This window comes from Protopterus annectens, chromosome 8.part0 (assembly GCF_019279795.1).
Source record: "Protopterus annectens isolate FY-2018-M chromosome 8.part0, PAN1.0, whole genome shotgun sequence".
NCBI lineage: Eukaryota > Metazoa > Chordata > Ceratodontiformes > Protopteridae > Protopterus > Protopterus annectens.
This window is the reverse complement of record NC_056741.1, coordinates 656,131,080-656,155,624: the sequence shown is the minus strand read 5'-3', so window position 1 is coordinate 656,155,624 and position 24,545 is coordinate 656,131,080.

The window sequence follows — 24,545 nt, the reverse complement described above, 5'->3', positions numbered from 1 at the left end:
GATGCGGCAGTGTGATGGTCAAGGTACACAATGTCCGACAACAGGCTAGCAGTGAATTCAGTGGGCTGGTGTGGAGACACATACCAAACAGGTTGGCAGGACATAACAGCTAGGGAGATCGGAAGGTGACATTGGGACAGTGTCTTAGGACATAACGTGTGCATGGCAGTACCATGCATGTGTCCACAGGGACACTACGATATCCATGTATGGATTGCAACCCTGTAGTGAGTGAGAGTGTGTATTGTTGGTAAGTACACCATTGCCTGGCATGTTGCCAACATTATCTCAGTCTGCAATGCCTGGGTGACTGTTGTACGCGACATCGAATGTGGATGTAGCCAAACAACACAGACATACCACCACACTGCCTGAGGACCCACACTGCAATGTGCGGCAGTCATGTGTAGGTAGCTAGCCTTGGAGCATGTGATGGACTACGAGGACCCACCATGGCTGTCAAGTGATGCACCCCACACATGTGAATATACACCACCGTGCAACAGCCTGCACATGTGCCCATACAGCAGATGTGCATGGAACATGACCACCACCGTGGCGTCTGCGAAAAGGCCAGTACCGCCATGTCTCTGTGTGGAATAGCATGGTCCCTACCATTGCGTACATGCTACGGAAGTGCACTGTGGTATGTGTCAGCATAGGTAGGTAAACTGTCCATCTGCCGGGGTGCCATGCCATTAACAACCCCTGTCAGCAGACGTCAGTAGTACTGGCTGTAGAACACATGTACCATGTATGCTGCAATGGGTGTGTGTCCAGGGTGTGGCTAGCAGGGCCGTGAAGCATATATGTTCATCCTCCAAAGGGGGGATAACCCCAGGTTTAACACACCAGACACATGGAGGTATCGTGCATGCTGAGGGTAGTGTAGGTATGGTATGTGTTGTGTAATGTGTCACCCAGCTAGGTGGAGTGCATGCCTCAAGCATGTGTGGGTACATGGGTGTCCATTCTAGGGAAGTGTGGGTTGCTGTCAGCACATGGCAGTATCAGCTGTCTGAGGCCCAATGTACAGTATGACAACACAGACAGCATGTAACCTATGGTGTACAGTGTAAGCTCTGTTGTGTGTTACAATGTCTCTAGCGGTCACAAACATGGGTATCTGAACATGGAGCACCTACGATGCATTGTGTTCGGCAAATATCCAGTATGTGTGCAAAACATTGTGTGATGTGGGATCCCCTCACCTGTGTGTGTTACAGTCCAGGTATGTGCCTGGGAGGTATGATCCGTGTACAATCTGTACTTGCAGATGTGCTGTGCAGAGCATGGAGGCAGGTCCCAGGCACTGCAGATAAATGTGAGTGGTGCACTAGTGTGTGTGCCTTGCTTGTGTGCAGCACAGTGGAAGGTGCAAGCATTGTCCCACATGACCCCATGCCGTGCCTGCCTGTTACAGCCCTGCTGGAGACAGTCATGTGACACCGCCACAGAGGCAGTATAGCATGTGAAGATGTACATCTGTGTTCCACACCCCAGGCAGATGTCCGCAGGTCATGTGTGCCACAGCAGTGTGGTCGACCAGGACTGTCATAGTGGTCAGATACCACATGCCTGTATAAGTCCATGGGACCTGATGGTGTCCCCGGCTGTGTGCTCCACGAACTCAATGAGGAATTAAACCCACAGCTAGGACAGCTGTTTAATCATAGTCTTACCTCTGGATACGTACCCAGGGAGTGGCGCACTGCAACTGTGGTCCCACTTCACAAAGGCGGTGCCTCCACCGACCCTGGAAATTACCGGCCCATTAGCTTGACAAGCCTTATCTGCAAAGCCATGGAGAGGATCATAATGGACCTCATAAATAAAGACATAGGGAATTTGCAGACTTTGGATCCATCCCAGTTTGGCTTTGTCAAAGGCAGATCATGCCTTCTAAACTTGGTTGACTTTTTCAAACAGTCACCAAAGCCATTGATGAGGAAAGGCAGTCCATACAGCCTACCTCGATCTGGCGAAGGCCTTCGATACAATACCCCACTCGGGTATCATTGAAAACTCATCAGCTTAAATGTTAACCCATACATCACAAGATGGGTTGCAAACTGGCTGAGTGAGAGAACCCACAGGGTCAGAGTTGCTGGCGCCATGTCAGACTCAAAGCCTGTCACAAGTGGTGTACCACAGGGCTCAGTCCTGGGCCCACTCATGTTTGGCATCTACTTTTCGAAGTACAAGCAAACACAGGAGGCTTATGGCTGAGAAAGTGTCCAGATGACTCGAAACTGCGGGGCATAGTAGAAAACAGATCTGACACAGATATCCTTCAGAAGGGTCTGACAGAAACGGATAACTGGTGCCAGAGCCATGGCCTAAAGTTAAATGCCAAAAATGCATAGTCATACCTTCGGGAAAAACAAGGATGCCCCTAGCTATCAACTAGGTGGCAAACCACTGAGCATAGAAGAATTTTTCAGGGACCTGGGGACCCAGGTTGATAGTAGTCTGTCATTCGACACCCATGTAGCTAAAGTAGTTAGGAAGACCTTCTACATTGCCCACCTTATCATGAAGGGATTCTCATCTAGATCAAGGGAGGTCATAGTCTCCTATACTCATCACTCATCAGACCAATGATTGAGTACAATGCCCCATTCGAATGTATCTGACCCGACACTTGCAGCAGCTGGAGAGGCCACAAAAGTTCCTCACCAAAAGGATAAAGGGTCTCAAACATCTGTCCTATGCTGCCCGACTGAAAGAACTCCAGCTCTATTCAGTCGCTTACCGCTTGCTCAGAGGTGACCTTTGCCTAACATACAAGGCCATGTCAAACCCAGATTTGATGAATATGCTTCACCTCAAAAAATCTAGATCCGTCAGAGCCACAAGGGCGGGAGACTTAAACCTCGACACTGCTATTAATAGGACGCGCTGGAGGGATAGATTCATCACCCAAAGACTCCCTATGCTGTGGAATAAAATCCCGGTATATGTGAGGCAGAGCACCTCGCTGGCCTTGTTCAAGAGAAATCTTGACCAATGGATGGGAGATCGCAGATATACCCCAGGGATTACCTCAGTGTCACAGCTCAACAGAGGCACAGCAAAATAATGGGTATAGTTCCCATACTAAAGGGTGGCGAAGCCACAAACTATGGGCTAGGCTTGTAAATGCCCTCGGGCAGATAGCCTAGTATGAACCTATGAACCTATGAACCTATGAACCTAAGTACAGTATGAGCATAGTCAACAGTTGCAGTGACAGAATAGGTCAATGTACAGTGTCCCTGTGTTCAGACCACTGCCTACTGTACACTTGGCTAGACACACACCCAGAGGGTGAATATACCGGTGAGCCATCACATGTCCCAGTACACGTAGCCTGTATAATGCCATCACAGGGCGGTCACAATAACATGTTGTATGACAGACATGTTGTACCAGGTGATGTGTCATGTGTGCATATGTTGAGTTGCACAGCCGTTCACACGTCCGCAACATATCAGTGCATGATGCCTAGTGTAACATGATGTGTGGAACTGCACTGTGATCCACAACAGGGTCATCTGAGACAGGTGTGTTGTGAATGGTGTAACCCATGGTTCCACGGGATATACACTGGTGCTGTTGGCTGCCATGCTGGGGGCCACCAGTGGTGCCTGCAGTGGTCATACAGACATACTGCACACATTGTTCTGGCAGGAATGTCCATTGTTGTGGATGATGTGTTACTACGTGAAGGTAGGTGTGTGTTGTGAATGTTACCCATCCAGATGTGACCATCAGGCCCAGTCATGGTTGTCGACAGCATCACACCCATCCACAGCTGTCAGAACCCTGTCCCCAGAATGGGTGTCAACCGCCCTCGTACTGTGTGACCTGTGTGCAGATGGCGGAACACCTCCTACTGGCTGGCTAACAGTGTCATCTAGGAAGGCTATGTGATGGCTGGAATACGCTGTTATAATGTATAATGCTTGTATCCCAATGAAGTACATGGAATCACACACAGTAAGCCATGGCTGGCATGTAAACCATGTACAACAATGACTGTGTAACAGACACAAACAATGCGGAGCCATGTTGAACATGCACCCATGAGAACACCAAATGAGGTATGTTGCACATATCGATGTACAACTGTCAGCTATGGCCATAGCATGGGTGCAGACGCATATCCCCCACAGGCAGTACCACACCATGTAGGTAGGGGGGAATTGCAAGACTACCTGTGACAGTTGCTGTACCGCCACATGTACTGCATATCCGTCATGTAGGGGTAGCAGTGGTACGTGACTGTTGGACATGCCTGTACATATGACCATGTCCCACAGGATATGTGTTACGTGTGTACAACACGTGTTGTACCGTCATCAAGCTGTGAAGTGTAAGGCTGCCAGTGTACCTGTGTGACATGTTCTGCAATGGGTGCAAAGGTACGCAGTAGTGCATTGCATGCCCACATGCCCCACACAGGTGCATAGCCTGAACATACAATACAAAGAGGGTGTTGGATCATAGCAACCCACAAGAGGAGATGGGTACGGGTGGCAACCCACTACCACCTGTTCGGGTAAGGTGTGCATGTCCATGACACATTAGCACCCGAGAAGCTAGCAGTACAGCAGTACAGGGTGGCATGCATATATGTTCACTAATACCCCTGTGTGTCCCACCACTGGCCTGTGAACAGACAGACACCAACACAATGTGCAGCATTGACATGTGCACAGCACATCACCGCTGGCTACTGTAGAACAGGCTTATTGTGTAGACATGTGCACAGAACGTCTGCGCCAGCCACACTCAAACACGTTATGTGTTGAACCCCACCATTATTGTAGCCCATGCCACAGACAGATGTTCACGCATCTGTGTATGTACGTCTGGGAATGTCCCTGGCCTAGCAGTATAGCTGTGTCACTGTTGCGAACAACATACTGAATGGGCTGTGTGTGTGAGGTGTGCATCATACGTGTATGGTCCGATGGATGATACCATCAGTGCCCCTGCTATGTGAACATCCCTGACCCCATACATGGATACCTATGCTGTGCCCAACACCATGCTCCCTGTGGGAGGGATGGCACTGTGTGGTGCACCAGCTGACATGGGGGTGGCAGCAGGCACTGGATGTAGACATATGTGGTACCCATGTCAGGCCAGGCAACCATCCATGTGCATGGGATAGCAGTGTGTGGGCACATACAGCACTGTGTTGAACAATATCGCAGCACATAGCACCTGTCAGGGGTAATGTGTATGCATGGATGTGCGATACCTGCATGCACCATACACACCCCCACCAAGCAGTGTGCTGCCTACCTTGCAGAAGGCCATTGTCCACACCATGATGATAGACATGTGTAATGTCCATATACACATAGCAATGACATATGGAATGGACAGCCACCCTGCCAATATCAGTACCCCCCCAGGTGGGACACATCCCTGTGCCATGTATGTGACATACCCTGCCATACCATGCAGCCCTGCCCAGCAAGGCTGCACGTGCTATCACAGTCATACATGGTGCGATGGACAAATGGCACTTGCACTATCAACCGTCCACAGCAGTAATGTGGCACTGATGCACCCTGTGGTGTCACAGGTGCTGTGTGTTGGTGTGTACAACGTGCGCTTGCACATGCTATGCATGACCTTTCCTGCTAATGTCACATGGTTACACGATGTCCCATGTGTATCACATGTGCAATACAGGTGAGCCATGGCAGGTTGTCCAACACCCGTACAGTGCTGTGTAGATGTACATGGCACAACACATGCATGTACAGGTGTCCATGTGTATGTGTGCAGTGCCACTGCTGACGTTCATAATGGCTGCGTACGTGATGCCTAGTGACATATACACAGCATCCAGGTGAACAGTAGAACTGTGTGCACATTGGGACACGTGCCAACTGGTATGAACACAGGTGCAGGCAGGTACACATGTCCACAGCAGGTTACCGTCAACATGGTGTGTGTACAGTGTGATGAGTTGACACACAGATATGATATGATACCCACTGCTTAAAGGTGTGACGGCAACACGTCAGCTGTGTCACTGCCATGATGCATCGCAGAGATTACTGTGCAGATGTCGTACATGTCATAGCAATGTAAGTCCAGCAGTATGCCAGTACATCAGTGTAAATGTGACCTGTCACCATCATTATGTCTTACAGATAATGCCACGTTCCCGGCTGCCAGCCTTCAGCCGACAGGAGGATGACGTGATTATACCATTGATCCACGACAACTACGAGCTACTATTCAGCCATGTGCCACAGCAAGCACAGCAGCGGGACGACGTGTGGCAGGATATGTGCAGGAGGGTGAACAACGGGGGTGGCAACAACCGCACCTACCAGCAGATCCGCCGACACTGCACAGACCTAATACAGCACGCGAAACAGAGTGCCGCCGCAATCGCCAGAGAACAAGGTGGTGGGCCACCAAGCCAGCACCCACTCACACACACAGAGGAGCTCCTGGCCAGTCTGGGGACACCCAGGGAACATCATGCAGAAACACTCACTGCCATCGTGGAGGTGGGTGTCTCCCAACCAACGAGCCTGGAGCTGCCTGGTAAGTCAGTCTTGCATGTGTGTATGATAACTGATGTAGGTGTGGGTGTCACAGTACACCACATAATGTACCAACACATGCCAGGTATATGGCCACACAAGCTGCATACTACAGTATGCTACGTTGTGTTTGCAGACATGTGCATAACACATGCTACCACACAGGTACATGATGTGACATGCACAGTGCTTACTGTGGCTACAGTAATGGATAATGTGTATACTGTTGTGTCGCCCCTATACAGGTACCTCTGGCATGTCGCACAGCCATGGGTCCGTCGCAGGTGAGACTGTTGCTAGTAATAGGCATGTTACAGTGTATAGATATTCCCATGTGGCCAGGTATGACATGCACACCTGGGTCTGCTCCAGTCACGGTATACAGGTTGCACCACCCGACACACATGCCACCCATGTACAGTAGATACAACCGTTAGTATACACCGGCATGACACCACATAACCCATCGGTGTGATATGTGCAGTCAGCTATGCATACAATGGTGGAGGTGTTCTACAATGGCTGCATGTGTAGTATGCATCGGAATGCCATTTGCGGTATGCACACAGTACCACATAGTGAGCTGTGATCTGGCCAGCACACAGGTGTTACCAATGTGACCTATGCCCCTGCATTGTGTGCACACGTTGTGACATGGCACATGACATGTCCCATGCACGTGGTGTTCTGTCTGCAACATTGTCACACCATGACATGACCTACGCACGACATAGCAGACATCCACAATGTCTGCATAGCCTTCGGTATTGTGACACCTCAGACTAGTATGGGTGTATGTCACATGGGCCACCACAGGGATGTGTACACGATGCCCATCACACACAATTGTCCATGACCCAGTCAAACATGGCCATGGGTGATACCCACAGGCATGTTGCCACACAGTACATCTGGAGTGGGTAGTCACCATTGCACTTTGTCCACACATAGTGCGATCATAGCTGTAGTGGACCACCTGTACATCTGATGTGGTACACTAGACAAATGCAATGCCTGTCTGCAGCCACTGGAGGTGCCACCAATGTCTACCATATACGTGCTGTGGAACAGCATGACTGTGTTGCAGACATGGCAATGCAATGCGTCCATGTTACGCATCACACAGAAACATACCTGTGCCTTGCTGCCATGCAGTGGCACAGTGCCTGTACTCCCCACTGTATAGCTATGTACACAGCTCACACCAACCACACCTGCACAGACATCTTTGTTACACATGCATTCTATCTGTAGCCTGTACACATAACACTGCACTGTGACGTCCAGTTTGATGTGGTGCATATGGTGGGACACCATTGTCACATGTCCACATGTTATCGCACATGTTGGCGGAGTACATGACAAAGTGACGCCAGCCATGTGTACTTTTAACCTGCCTGTGGCCACACGGTGTATCACGGTGATGCATGCAAACTACCATGAATGTATGTACTGCATGCCTACTGAAATGACACCTGCTTGATATAGTGTGCACCCCAGGGCAGTATGCATACTACCACTATTAATGTCTGGCCTGCATTCACTGAGCTGTGGTGTGGGAATGCTGCATGCCATCTGCAATATCACATGCATGATGTGTCTGCATGTGTGTCTGCGTGTGTGTGTCAGCGTGTGTGTCTCTGCATGTGTGTGTCTGCATGCGTGTGTGTGTGTGTGTGTGTGTGTGTGTGTGTGTCTGTGTGTGTGTCTGCGTGTGTGTGTGTGTCTGCGTGTGTGTCTGTGTGTGTAATGTATCTTACAGTATGTCTTTGTATTCACAGGTGGTGTAGGTGCGTTCCCCTCCTGCGGTCCATCTGATGCTAGTGTCCCCACAGATACTAGCGGTGATGACCATATGCATGAGGCACAGGCAGGGTTGTCACGGGCAGAAGCTGTGCCATTGATTAACATCCCACCTATGTCCCCTTCATCTCCGCACACGGTTCAGATGCCGACACATATCACATCACCGTTGCCCATAGAGGAAGGACAGTCAGCGTCTGTTGGCATTGAGCAGGAATGTGTGGTGGCTACAGAAGGTGCGGGTGCACACCATGTTGCCAGTGTAATGACTGGTGATGTGCCACACAGGCATGTGGCTGGTGCTGCTCGTAGGAGGAACTCTGGTAGACATGCACCTGCCGTACAGGGTGCAGCAGCTGGTATCACCAGACGCATGTTCCAGACTGTAATGGCGGCACAGGCACGTGCTGAATGGCAGAACCAAGAAGGGCAGAGGCTGCAGAGGGCCGCAATCTGTTCCCTAAATGAGAACATCCAGTCATTGGCGAATGCTCAACAGCAGCTTGCTGATGTTCTGGATAGGTGATTAGGTGAGATGGTTGGAATCCTCGACCGAGGCATGTCAATCCGCGAGCGTGAGCTGTCTGTGCTGGAACACCTGGTAGCAGTGAGGAGTAGGACACGTGGTCGTAGGCCAGCAACACCACCTAGTGCAGGTCGACGTGTGCGTGCCACCTCTCATGCCCACTCACACAGTGCCGGTAGCAGCAGCAGTGCAGCTGGTGCTACACCAACCACACCAGGACACAGCAGGCCACGTGGACGTGGCCCTGGCCGGTCCCAGCATGGACACGGTTCCAGCGGACATGTGTCATCGGAGAGTGGCCACTCCATACCTCCACCCGGTAGTGCCCGTGTGACCCCAGGCAGGCACGGGTCACGTGGCCGCAGGCGGACACAGTGAGCCATAACCTGCACTGTACAGTCTGGGGCTGCCAAGTATACCCCGTGTAGGCATCACAGATGGCTGAACTGTATACACACATACCCACACACAGCAGACACAACTGTAGGGCTCCACCACATCCACATGCATTCTGCACAGTCATGCCCAGTAAATGCACCGGCCCTTACACACACATGATGTCATCCATTGGTACAGCCTATGCCCCTGGCACACATATCACCCTGTGCATATGATGAAGCCTCTGCCGCAGCACTGTCATCCACACCATCGGTGCATGGTTATGCAAATATATTCTGATGCACAGGGTGGACAAGATAGTGAGAGGTGTATGTGATACCTGTGTCTGCATAGTACATGATGTGTATGTTGCAGTGGTTGTGTATGACAGGTGACAGGTGCGTATGTGACTTGGGTTGTGTACTGACATCATGCAGCAGACATACCATGTAGTGCAGGTGCAGCATACATTGAGCTGTGTACACGGTATGCGTGACGGTTACATGTGTAGCACCATGTTGGTTCTGTTAACCTGTATGCCTAATATGGTGTACTTGCATGTGCCTACTGGGAGCACTGTTATCAGTCCCCCATGTGTAGCTGTGGGTTACCCACAGGCACATCTGGCAATATCAGCATACCACAGGTACCCGCAACCTGCATGGACTCCTACATAGGTACATAGGTGCATAGGTACATACCAGACTATGTGCCCTACGGCATATGTAAGCCTAGCCAGAGTGTGTGTGGCTTTCACCACCCCTTAGGATGAGGATGCTATATCCATCGGTCCACTGTCCCTCTGTCCAGCAGTGACACAGAGATGATGCCTGGCGCATACCTATGATCACACATCCACACGTCAGGATTACTCTTGGACAGAGTCAGTGAGGGGCTCTGCTTCACATGGGCTGGGAATCTTTTCCATGTTGTAGGGGGTCTCTGGGCGATGACCCTGTCCCTCCAGCACGTCCTATTTATGTCCGTGTTGAGGTTTCTGTCAGTTGCTTCTGTGCCCGTGTTTGTTTGGAGCCTAGGAGGTGGAACATGTCCATGTCACCCAGGTCGGACATGGCTGTGTATGTCAGGCACAGATCACCTCAGAGCAGACGGGATGAGAAGGTATACAGCCGGAGTCCCCTCAGTCAGGCAGCGTGTGACATATGTCTCAGCACCTTTATCCCTGTGTTGTGGAATGTTTGAGGTCCTTCAGAGTGCTGCAGGTGTCAGGTTAGGTACATTCCAAATGTGGCGTTGTACGCAATCATTGGTCTGATGTGTGAAGAGTACAGGGGTACAATGACCTCCCCTGATGTGGATGTGAATCCCTTCATGACCAGGTGGGCACAGTGGAATGTCTTCCCAACCACATTGGCAATGTGAGTGTTGAGAGAGGTTACCGACAGGTTTGGTACCCATGTCCCTGATCACGTCCACCATGTTTAATGGATTACCACCTATATGGTAATTCGGGGTGAACATGTCTTTCCCAGAGGGTAGGTCTATACCTTCCCTGGCATGTAGCATCAGGCCATGGCTCTGGCACCAGTTATCCATTTCTATGAGACCCCAGGTGGATGCCCATGTCTGATGGGGTGTTGAGTATGGTGGCCGGTGTGCAGTCATCTGCATACCTTGTCTGCCACAATCCCCCTATGTTTGCATGCACATTGGAAAGTTGAATGCTGAACAGGAGGGGGCCCAGGACTGAGCCCTGTGGGCCACCACTCGGGACCAGCTTGGAGTCTGACATGGCACCAGGAACACAAACCCTGTGGGGTTTGACCTCCATCCAGTTGGCAAACCATCGTGTGACATATGTCTCTACATCTACGCTGGTGAGCCTTTCTATGATGCCCACGTGGAGTGTGGTTTGAACGCTCCCGCCAGGTCATGGTAGTCTGTGCAAACCAACGTACCCCCATCAATTGCCTTAGTGACGCCTCCAAACAGGTCGACCAGGTTTGGGAGGCAGGATCTGCCCTTGACTAAGCCGATGTGGGTATGTTCCGGTAATTGCTGTACACCAATGTCTTTATTTATGGGCTCCAGTATGGACCTCCCCACAGCTTTGCAGACAAGGCTTGTCAAGCTGATAGGGCAGGGATGTATAGAGTCCATAAGCGCACTACCCTGGTGTAGTGGGACCACAGTTGCCGTATGCCATCCATCGGGGATGTAGCCCGTAGTAAGGCTGAGATGAAACAGCAGCCTTATGTGCGGGGTGAGGGCCTCAATGAGGTTGTGTAGCACACAGCCGGGGACACCATCTGGTCCCATTGATGCTGTGTTCACTGCTTAACAGATATCAGCTCTCTCCTGGGCATACGGGATGTTTGGGAGGCTAGACTCTGGTGGGATGGATACGTCCCCTCTTGGGGGGGGGTAGATGTATGCATGGAACATGTCCGCTGGTTTGTTGGCAATGTCTGTGGGTTCAGTGATCATTGTACCATTCTGGAGTAATTCCGGGCATAACTGTGTGCTTCCACCCATGTTCCTACCATAGCTAAGGAAGGCCTTATGGTTGTCTTATATGTCCTTTGCAGTACCAGTCCCACAGGCGGCCTTGGATGATTGTATGAGTGATCGTATGTTAACGCCAGTATTAATCAGTGATGCCTTCCCTGGTACTGATATTGCTCTGTCATGTATTAGCTTTCAACTCTTGTTGTACAGTTTGTCAATGGCTGGGGTCCACCAGACCATGTGCCTGCCTTCGGTGGACAAGGTCCTGATGTTATCAGGATCACTTGGTGCAGACATTCCTGGGGGTGCTCATAGAAGGCATTTGTAATGGTTTCATCAGTGTGGCCTGTGTTTACCACTGGCATGGAGGCCTTGTAGGGTACCACACCAGTCGTATGATGTGTGTGGTTCGCTGTGGAGAGGTCTTCACTGTGGTCTCCCATGCCGGTGTTGGGTGCAGGATGCGGATCTCCAGTGAGTTCACTATATGGTCTGACCTCACCATTGAGGGATGTACATCCTGTGTGGAGCATGTCGTCCACATGTGTGATGATCAGAACTAGTATAGTTCCCCCCCTTGTGGGTATGGTGCATGGTTGTTCCACAGCATTCAGGTGTATGAATACCTGGAACCTTTGGTGTAGGGTGTTGTGTCCTGGGTAATGTTCCCGGTCTATGTATGGGTGGTTGATGTCACCCAATATGACGGTGTTGTGAGAGCATCCATACTCACCAGTGTCTTCAGGAAGGCTGTGCAGGTATCCTGGGTTTGGGAGGGTGGTCTGTAGCATGCAACAAACTGTAGGGCAGTCCTACCCATGGTTAATTGCACCTGGATATTCCCCACTGCTACGTGCATTTCTGCCAACCTGGAGGTGTGTGTATCCTTCATGGAAATGGAGACTCCCCCTCCTTCTGTGTTAGGTCCGGGTTATGGTCCTGAACGCGTGATATGGGGTATGACCCGATAGTGCTGGGGTGCTCTCAGCAGCCCTGATCAATGTTTCAGTCACAGCACTGACATCAATGTCCTCCATACTGAGGAGGGCATTTGAGGGTGTGCAGCTTGGCCATAGACCACTGGCACTGAGCAGTATTACCCTGTCTGTTCTCCAGGTTTGTAGTGTAGGGTGGTAGGTTTATCATTCCAGCCTTGCCTGCAGTGGGCACTGTGGGGGTGGCAGGTGCCTTAGCCAAACCCTTGAAGACCAGGGGCGACAGGTGCGAGCCATACCTTGCGAAGGGGCGTGGCGTGCCAAGCATGTCATCCCAGGTATGAGGAATCTGGATCCCCTCAGACTGACACCGGTAACCAGGTACATTATCAAGGGTGACCACTTGGAGCCAGTATAGTGGCATCATACTTGATGAGGGTGGGATACTGCCCAGGGTGAGGGACATGCTGGCCTGGGCTACACAATCTGAGTGGCCCTCTATGTCTCCTTTAATGTATCCCAGGGTGGTATGTCTCCAGTCGTTGACACCAGCATGGGCAATGACCACGTCATACCTGTACATGCTGCGGAGTGACCTGAGTGCGTGTGTTATGTGGCGGATTCCAGCACCCGACAGGCAGCCTACTGTGATCATTCCCTTGTTCAGTCTGGTGGGTGGGACGTCGGTGTGTCTGACAGTGGCGTCACCCATTACAAGTGTGTCTGGCATTGTGTGTGTTGCCTTTGGGGCTCTGACTGTTTAGCACACTGACGTTGAGAACTATGTGTTGCATGTCCTATGTCTTGTGGAGGCAGTTGCTTGTGTGTCTGCTTCAGAGGGCTCGTTAGGTTCATGACATGTTTTAACAGTGCCTCCAGGTATGTCTTAGTGTGTTCATGTGTTTGATTAGCATTTGCGATAGTCACATGTGACACTGGGTTTGTGGTGTGCATGGTGTCCTTCCCCTCCCGTTTGGTCTTGCCGGTCATGGTTTGAGAAAGCACAGCCCCCTGTCTGGCTATATAGTTGCATCTGTCACATGTATTATGTTCATTGGGGGAGGTGCGGCTTGTCCGTGTCCATGAGGCACCTGTAACAGTGCCCAGGACGCCCAGATTCACCATCTGAACAGGAGAGGTCGCTAGCAATTGACCCTTTGACATGCCAGAGAACGTGAATGCATTTGCTGTGTAACCGGGTCAGAAGGCACCTATAGGGAAGTGGGTACACAAGGGGATTCTAGGCCAGTGTAGTACTCCATTTAGTATACAAGTACTTTACCTATGTAGGAATACTATGGGAGCAGGTGCAGAGCTTTTGTGATATAGAGAACAGACAGTCGGGATTGCAAGAAGAGAGGTTATACACATAAACCTGCGGAGCACGAAGTCAGATACAGTGTAACGCTGCTTACTCGGTACATGATGCACATGTCCACACATATACTGCACCTGACGCCTGTGGTCGGTGCCACAGGCTACGGTGGACAGAGACATCACATACATGGCATGACACAGTACAGGTATGGTGACATTCTGCAGGTGTCGTACGCAGTGTGCTGGCTACTGACTGCAGGTGTCACCTGTCAGCTGTGGTGCATGGTGTGCAGCAGTCGGATGCTGTACCGGTACAGGAATATGTCCGCAATCGCGGTACATACACCTCTATGGCACACACACCATTGTGTGCAGATGGGGACACCTGTCTGTGTGGTCAGCACCCTCACAAGACAATGCACCCACGCGCCATGTTACAGGGGTTGGTCTTGCACAGGTGGCCAGTAAGGCTCACAGGTATGGCATTGACAGGGCTGTACAATGCAGCACCAGTATGGGATGGTCACCCTGTGTGGTCAGTGTCCAGTCACAACACTATATCTGCATACACCCTCATAACAGGCAGCAGACATACACACATGTTGACACACTGACATGGTGGTGACCACACATGTCTACACGGAGGGATGACGTGTTGCATGTACTGCACCATCCACATCGATGCACACCACACTGAGGTAGGTACAGATCTATACCATGGTGTACAGTGATGTGTGGCACGTGGCACATAGTCCCCCCGATCTGTGGCATACATGGGCACACATTCCTGCACACATGTTGGTGCTAGGATTGCCACACCCGCTATATGGGATATGTGCAGGCGTGCAGCGGTATGTAGTGCATCCTGCGTACTACCACTGTATCTGGCAGCTGTGCCAATATTTGTGCACTTGGGAGGTGGTAGGGGTTACAGTGGCCATGTGACATATGGTCGATGACGCATGGCCGATGGGTATGCATTATGGCAGCGCTGTCATGTAAAGGCGACATAGCAGACTGTATGCACATGGCAGGTAGGATGGTGTGTGACACACCTGTGACCAGCACCTGCACACATGCATGTGGACAGGTGTTTAAACACATGGTGTACACACAGACTGCCATGCGTGCTGTTACTATGCCATCATATGACGGCCCCCATGATGGGTATGCATGTGGTAGGGGGTTGCAACTGTGTTACGGACACCGCTCATGCACGGCTGCACCGTGCACAGTACACGTGTCACATGTATCCCCTGTTGCCATGTGTGTATGCATTGCTACGTTGTGACATGTGTGTCGACATACATGGAACATGGACTGTGGTATGGTATCACAGCTGTCACAGGCAAACTGTACAAGGGTATGTGTCCCAGTGAACACCGCTACATCCTGTAGGGGGTGCATACCACAGACATGTGTCCGCCTTCCCTTCGTGTGTGTATTACCACGTACGCCTGTGTTATGCATGTGGTACATCACAGGCTTCATATGTGTCCTGCGTGCAGTCCATGCACACACCCAGGAAATCACATATGTGACATATCCGGACATTGTTTCACTGTGGTACAGCTGCAGTCATGTGTCATATCTGTGTCAGGCCCGTGGTATGTGTGGAGCACGCCTGTCCATGTATACCGGTATGGGTGGACTACATCACACCTGTGGGATCATTGATAGTACATGTGTACTCTGCACGAAGGACGTACACTGCCACATAATCTTGTGGACATATGTCACATGCTGTTGCTGGACTGTGAGGCATACTGCTGCACCGATGACATGGTGCTGGCATGGCAGCTACAGTGTTCACTGCAGTGTGTAAATGTTCAGCCTGCACCCGTGACGCCTGTGCTGTCATCTGTGTGTACGTGTGACTGCATGTGTGTCCACCCTGTGTGTACGGGTTTACCTGGCCGTGACTTGCGGTGTGTGCACTCCGTCTGCATGCCGGACGGCGCGTAGCACATACTACATGTGTGAGCATGGCCGGGTTGCTGTTGTGTGGGTGGACACACACGACGGTCCACATTCTGCCTCCCATGATTTCGCCCCATGTGTATGCATGTCTGCACTGTGCAGATTCTAAGTGTCTGAGCATGCCCAGTAAGCAGCTGTGTAGATGGACACACAGTACAGTGCACACCGCGCCCGTCTGCGTTGATACCCCGTGTGCATGCCTGTTTCCCCTTCGCAACCGCCACATCTGTGGCATGGCCGGGTTGCTGTTGTGTGGGTGGACACACACGACAGTCCACATTCTGCCTCCCATGATTTCACCCCATGTGTATGCATGTCTGCACTGTGCAGATTCTAAGTGTCTGAGCATGCCCAGTAAGCAGCTGTGTAGATGGACACACAGTACAGTGCACACCGCGCCCGTCTGTGTTGATACCCCGTGAGCATGTCTGTCTCCCCTTCGCAACCGCTAGGTGTGAGGGCATGGCCAGTACACCATTCGGGGGTACACACTACAGTCGGCACCGATGTCTGCTACTAGGCGTGTAGCCATGGCCAATGACATCCTGCATAGCCATGGTGACCATCCAGGTGAGTCATATGTGGTTGTTATGCCACAATGGCTGCCTACATTGTGCACGCCGGATGCCCTCTCATAGGGTATACTGTATGTGGTGCATCCCGTATCCATGTCGTGATGTACTGCTCCGTAGTTAGTTGGTATTCCCGACTGCAGCACTACCGTGTTACTGTACGCCCACCTTGGGACGGTAACATGCTGTGTGACTGCGCACTCTGTCTTCATTCCCTATCGGCTGCCTTGCCTCTGCAGATGATACCACCCACCTAGGGGTATGCCTCCTGACAGTGCTGTGCTCAGTAATCTCGGTAGCGCATTTTGTAAATGCATCATGCTGTAGTGTGTTCATGTAGGTAGGCATAGGTTCGACTCCCGGCCCTTCCCTGTGTGTGTGTGAGGTGTGTGTGTGTGTGTTTCCAGCTGCCTCTGCAGATGAACATGCTTTTAGACGCTTCGCAACACATACCTTGGCTATTGTCAGCTATTCCCTTACGGATGATGTCACCCGCCTAGAAGTATGCCTCTGACAGCGCTGTGCTCAGTAATCTCGGTAGCGTGTTCTGTAAATGCATCATGCAGTAATGAGTTCATGTAGGTAGGCGTAGGTTCGACTCCCGGCCCTTCCCCGTGTGTGTGTGAGGTGTGTGTGTGTGTTTCCAGCTGCCTCTGCGGATGGACATGCTTTTAGATGCTTCACAACACATACCTTGGCTATTGCCAGCTATTCCCTTACGGATGATGTCACCCGCCTAGAAGTATGCCTCTGACAGCGCTGTGCTCAATAATCTCGGTAGCGCGTTCTGTAAATGCATCATGCTGTAGTAAGTTCATGTAGGTAGGCGTAGGTTTGACTCCCGGCCCTTCCCCATGTGTGTGAGGTGTGTGTGTGTGTGTGTGTGTGTGTTTCCAGCTGCCTCTGCAGACGAACATGCTTTTAGACGCTTCGCAACACATACCTTGGCTATTGCCAGCTATTCCCTTACGGATGATGTCACCTGCCTAGAAGTATGCCTCTGACAGCGCTGTGCTCAGTAATCTCGGTAGCACGTTCTGTAAATGCATCATGCTGTAGTGAGTACATGTAGGTAGGCGTAGGTTCGACTCCCGGCCCTTCCCCGTGAGGTGTGTGTGTGTGTGTGTGTTTCCAGCTGCCTCTGCGGATGAACATGCTTTTAGACGCTTCGCAACACATACCTTGGCTATTGCCAGCTATTCCCTTACAGATGATGTCACCCGCCTAGAAGTATGCCTCTGACAGCGCTGTGCTCAGTAATCTCGGTAGCGCATTCTGTAAATGCATCATGCTGTAGTGAGTTCATGTAGGTAGGCGTAGGTTCGACTCCCGGCCATTAGTATGTGTTCCACAGGTCGCCCATTTGTTCCGCAGTATGGAAGCGAGTGATCCCCATTTTGGTGCTGGCAGATTGAGTGCTGTGTACGCCGGTATTCGCACGGCGGTCTGACTTTGTATGGGGAGTGTCTACTGTAGTCCCTATCTGTATTTCCTGTGTTATGCCTTACTACAGCTGTGTAATTTCACCAGGTTTGCAGTTATGGGTGCCATCTTGGGCGTACGCTTGTCCATCCATGGGAATTGCCTACTGGACACTGGTATAGGGCTGTACACATTTCACACCTGCATTTAGCATTCTCCGGTGAATGCTTTGCATTATTAGTGGGGAGTAAGGCATGTGCTATACCCACATCCCTCCCACGGGGCGGGACAACGGATTATCTGCCAAACAACACCGAGCCCCATTTCTGCATACCCAGGATCCCATGGCTGCAACCCTCAACGGTACCCATTACACATCCTTCATGTGTGCGGGACTGGGATGTGGACGCACTTCTATGGACTCGACAATCTGGGGATTTCTGTTCATATGTCCTGCATTTCATGGACACTTGTCATCAACCTTAAACACGCTGGTGGTGCATATGTCTAGCTGTGCCGTAGTCACGGCTGTTCACTCCTTCAAGGTCGCTCGATCGCAGCTGGTAGATGTGGCGTACGGATCAATTTTTGGGGTCTTACAATGGAGACTAATATGCATATGTAAAGTGTAGAACTTGTTGGACTGTGTCCATCTGGCCAGTGGTTTTGACTGCTGCTGTATGTTCCCCAATCTCAGATGTCTGTTTGACTACACATATTATGCAGTGCTACGAAAACCAGGTTTTTCTGAAATGAACCCAAATGGTGTAAATCCAATGATGCAGGTTAGCAACTGGTTTAAATAATCCTCAGAAGTCCCAATGGGAAATATCCACCACTGTATTGTCAAAGCTAACACCACCAAAACATGTAGATCCTACTAATTCATTGAAGGATGTTCTTTATAAGTGGGAATGCCATAGTTTAACCATCCTATGACCTTCCTAGTTGACGTTGTTGGTGTGCCATTAGTATGTGTTCCACAGGTCGCCCATTTGTTCCGCAGTATGGAAGCGAGTGATCCCCATTTTCTTGCTGGCAGATTGGGTGCTGTGTACGCCGGTATTCACACGGTGGTCTGACTTTGTATGGGGAGTGTCTACTGTAGTCCCTATCTGTATTCCCTGTGTTATGCCTTACTGCAGCTGTGTAATTCCACCAGGTTTGCAGTTATGGGTGCCATCTTGGTCGTACGCTTGTCAATCCATGGGAATTGCCTACTGGACACTGGTATGGGGCTGTACACATTTCACACCTGCATTTAGCATTATCCGGTGGATGCTTTGCATTATTAGTGGGGAGTAAGGCATGTGCTACACCCACATCCCTCCCATGGGGCGGGACAACGGATTATCTGCCAAACAACACCGAGCCCCATTTCTGCATACCCAGGATCCCATGGCTGCAACACTCGATGGTACCCATTACACATCCTTCATGTGTGCGAGGCTGGGATGTGGACGCACTTCTATGGACTCGAAAATCTGGGGATTTCTGTTCATATGTTCTGCATTTCATGGACACTTGTCATCAACCTTAAACATGCTGGTGGTGCATATGCCTAGCTGTGCCGTAGTCACGGCTGTCGCTTCTTCTGGTAGAATGATAACAGCTGTATGATATTCCGCACGGATCAATTTTTGGGTCCTACAATGGACACCAATGTGCATATGTAAAGTGTAGAACTTGTTGGACTGTGTCCATCTGGCCAGTGGTTTTGACTGCTGCTGTATGTTCCCCAATCGCGGATGTCTGTTTGACTACCCATATTATGTAGTGCTACGAAATCCAGGTTTTTCAAAACTGAAACCAAATGGTGTACATCCAAAGATGCAGGTTAGCAACTGCTTTAAATAATCATCAGAAGTCACAATAGGAAATATCCACCACTGTATTGTCAAAATAACACCACCATAACATGTAGATCCTATTAATTCATTGAAGGATGTTCTTTATAAGTGGGAACGCCATAGTTTAACCATCTTATGACCTTCCTAGTTGATGTTGTTGGTGTGCCATTAGTATGTGTTCCACAGGTCGCCCATTTGTTCCGCAGTATGGAAGCGAGTGATCCCCATTTTCTTGCTGGCAGATTGAGTGCTGTGTACAACGGTATTCGCACGGTCTGACTTTGTATGGGGAGTGTCTACTGTAGTCCCTATCTGTATTTCCTGTGTTATGCCTTACTGCAGCTGTGTAATTCCACCAGGTTTGCAGTTATGGGTGCCATCTTGGTCGTACGCTTGTCCATCCATGGGAATTGCCTACTGGACACTGGTACAGGGCTGTACACATTTCACACCTGCATTTAGCATTATCCGGTGGATGCTTTGCATTATTAGTGGGGAGTAAGGCATGTGCTACACCCACATCCCTCCCACGGGGCGGGACAACGGATTATCTGCCAAACAACACCGAGCCCCATTTCTGCATACCCAGGATCCCATGGCTGCAACACTCGACGGTACCCATTACACATCCTTCATGTGTGAGGGACTGGGATGTGGACGCACTTCTATGGACTCGAAACTCTGGGGATTTCTGTTCATATGTCCTGCATTTCATGGACACTTGTCATCAACCTTAAACACGCTGGTGGTGCATATGTCTAGCTCTGCCGTAGTCACGGCTGTCGCTTCTTCTGGTAGAATGATAACAGCTGTATGATATTCCATACGGATCAATTTTTGGGTCCTACAATGGACACCAATGTGCATATGTAAAGTGTAGAACTTGTTGGACTGTGTCCATCTGGCCAGTGGTTTTGACTGATCTTCCTAGTTGACGTTGTTGGTGTGCCATTAGTATGTGTTCCACAGGTCGCCCATTTGTTCCGCAGTATGGCAGCGAGTGATCCCCATTTTGGTGCTGGCAGATTGAGTGCTGTGTACGCCGGTATTCGCACGGCGGTCTGACTTTGTATGGGGAGTGTCTACTGTAGTCCCTATCTGTATTTCCTGTGTTATGCCTTACTGCAGCTGTGTAATTCCACCAGGTTTGCAGTTATGGGTGCCATCTTGGTCGTACGCTTGTCCATCCATGGGAATTGCCTACTGGACACTGGTATAGGGCTGTACACATTTCACACCTGCATTTAGCATTATCCGGTGGATGCTTTGCATTATTAGTGGGAGTAAGGCATGTGCTATACCCACATCCCTCCCACGGGGCGGGACAACGGATTATCTGCCAAACAACACCGAGCCCCATTTCTGCATACCCACGATCCCATGGCTGCAACCCTTGACGGTACCCATTACACATCCTTCATGTGTGCGGGACTGGGATGTGGACGCACTTCTATGGACTCGACAATCTGGGGATTTCTGTTCATATGTCCTGCATTTCATGGACACTTGTCATCAACCTTAAACACGCTGGTGGTGCATATGTCTAGCTGTGCCGTAGTCACGGTTGTCGCTTCTTCTGGGTGGAACGGTAGCAGCTGGATGATATTGCGTACTCCTACAATGGACACCAATGTGCATATGTAAAGTGTAGAACTTGTTGGACTGTGTCCATCTGGCCAGTGGTTTTGACTGCTGCTGTATGTTCCCCAATCGCGGATGTCTGTTTGACTACCCATATTATGTAGTGCTACGAAAACCAGGTTTTTCAAAACTGAAACCAAATGGTGTACATCCAAAGATGCAGGTTAGCAACTGCTTTAAATAATCCTTAGAAGTCCCAATAGGAAAGAATCGCCACTTTATTGTCAAAATAACACCACCAAAACAAGTAGATCACGAGCACTTTCGCCCGGTCTTACCGGGCATTTTCAAGTGTAAGTAGCTAAAACAATAACTAAATAAATAATAATGAATAATTTAATAATAAAAATAATAATGTTATTTGGACAATAGCTTCTGCTATTGGCATACAATGCTGTGGGTGGTGCCGGTTACCATACATATGGCTTTCTCAAAAGCCGACTTCACACTTCTAAACACTAGTGTGGTCTCCTTTAAGGCCCCTGAGCCAGTGGTAAACATTACTCAAGCCACTGAATCACTTACATATGCTTTCTACCAGCACCTACAGGACTGCATGGATCAGGCAATCCCTTACACAACTGTGAGTCTTTGTACCAATGCCAAGCATCCAGTCTGGTGTACCCCAGCCATACACAAGCTCTACAATGAAAGGAGGTAGCTACTACAAGACAGAGCAGAATCCTTGTAAGGTATGACACCCTTGCTCATTATATGTGAAGAACTACAAGCTCTCATGACATCATCCAGGGCAAATCCGACAGATATATCACCAAGGACTCGACAGACAATCATACGGCCTTCTTTAGCTATGTTGGACACCTGGGAGGACACTCCCAGATATGCTCGGACTGGGTTCAGAATGATGTGAAGTTTACTGAACATACACACATTGCCAACATACTGGCTGACAGGTTCGGTGCAAACAACCCCCCCACCCACATGAAGAGATGTCTGTACCAGAGGATTGTGGCCCCCAAAACTTCTGTAACACACAGGTGGGACATGCTCTCTCCAAGGCAGTGAACACAGCATCCATGGGACCAGATGGTGTCCCGGCTGTGTACTCCACAAACTCATTGAGGAATTAGACCCACAGTTAGGACAGCTGTATAATCTTAGCCTCACCTCAGGTAACGTACCCAAGTTGTGGTGCACGGCGACTGTAGTCCCACTTCACAGGGGCAGTGCCTCCACTGACCCTGGTAATTACCGTCCCATTAGCTTGACAAGCCTTATCTGCAAAGCCATGGGGAAGGATCATAATGGAACTCATAGATGACGACATAGGGGACTTGCATACTTTGCATCCAACCCAGTTTGGCTTGGTCAAAGGCAGATCATGCATTTAAAACTTGGTTGACGTTTTAGGAACAGTCACCGAGGCCATTGATGAGGGTCAGGCAGTCCATACAGCCTACCTCGACCTGGCAAAGGCCATCAACATAATAACCCCCTCAGGTATCATTGATAAACCCATCGGCCTGGATGTGAACCCGTACATCGCAGGATGGGTTGCAAACTGGCTAGGTGACACAACCCACATGGTCATAGTTGCTGGCACCATGTCAGACTCACAGCTGGTCACAGGCGGTGTCCCATGGGGCTCAGTCCTGGGTCCACTCTTTTTCTGCATCTACATTTCCAAAGTACAAGCAAACACAGGGGGGTTATGGCTGACAATGTTTGCAGATGACTGCGAACTGGGTGCCATAGTGGGACGGACATCTGACACAGATATCCTTCAGAAGGGCCTCACAGATATGGATATCTGGTGCCAGGGACATGGCCTACAGCTAAATGCCGGGAAATGCATAGTCATACCCTCCGGGAAGAACATGGTTACCCCTAGCTGCCATATAGGTGGCAATCCACTGAGCACAGAAGGAGTTACCAGGGATCTGGGGACCCAGGTTGTCAGTCACCATTCGTTCGACACACACGTTGCTAACGTAGTTAGGTAGACCTTCTACATTGCACACCTGATCGTGCAGGGATTCACATCTAGATCAGGGGAGGTCATTGTCTCCTTGTACTCATCACTCATTAGACCTATGATTGAGTACATTGCCCTGTTCGGAAGGTATCTGACCCGACACCTGCAGCAGCTGGGAAGGCCCCATAGGTTCATCGTCAAACAGATGCAGGGTGTCAGGAATTTGTGTTATGCTGCCCGACTGACAGGACTCCTGCTCCATTCAGTCACATACCACTTGCTCAGTGGTGACCTGTGCCTGACATACAAGGCCATGTCGACCCATATTTGATGACTATGCTTCACCTAATGGATCTACATCCCTCAGAACCACAGGGGCAGGTGACGTGAACCTTGACACGGTCATTAATAGAATGTGTTGGAGGGACAGATTCATCACCCAGACACTCACTATGCTGTGGAACAACATCCCAGTACATGTGAGGCAGAGCACCTCGCTGGCCTTGTTCGAGGGATCTTGACCAATGGATGGGGATTGCAGATATACCCCAGGGATTACTTCATTGTCACTGCTTGACAGAGGTACAGCAATATAATAGGCATTGTTATCTTCGGACTGGAGGGTTGGCAAAGGCAACATAACTATGGGCTAGGGTTATAGCTGCCCTTGGGCAGATAGCCTACTATGTACCTATGGACCTATGAACCTATGTTCATAGTTTGTCCCATTCACACTTGTCTATCCCCTATCCTCATTTGTATGTGTATATTTCTGTGGCACATGATTGAACTATGTATTACCTGCAGGTATGCTGTGTACAGTGCACATACGTCACGGTTGATTACAGTGTATCTGTGCACCTACCTCTGTGATACTGAGGACTACCGCACATCCTTCACAGCATTACATGCATATGTCCATACTATTATTCGTTGGCCTGTGGGGGGTTGTTAAGGCAACGGTTACACGTGTCCCTGTTTGTGCACGCGTCATGGTGGTCTTTGACCAGCCTCCGTTGCTATCGTGGGATGGACGGTAGTGTTGGTGTGTGTTTGGGATGTGTTTCCACTGCTGGTACATCTGTGGGGGGTGGGGTTGGCACATGTTCCTCTTTGCAGGGAGCCCCATCCTGGACATTTGCGTCATGCATCAACA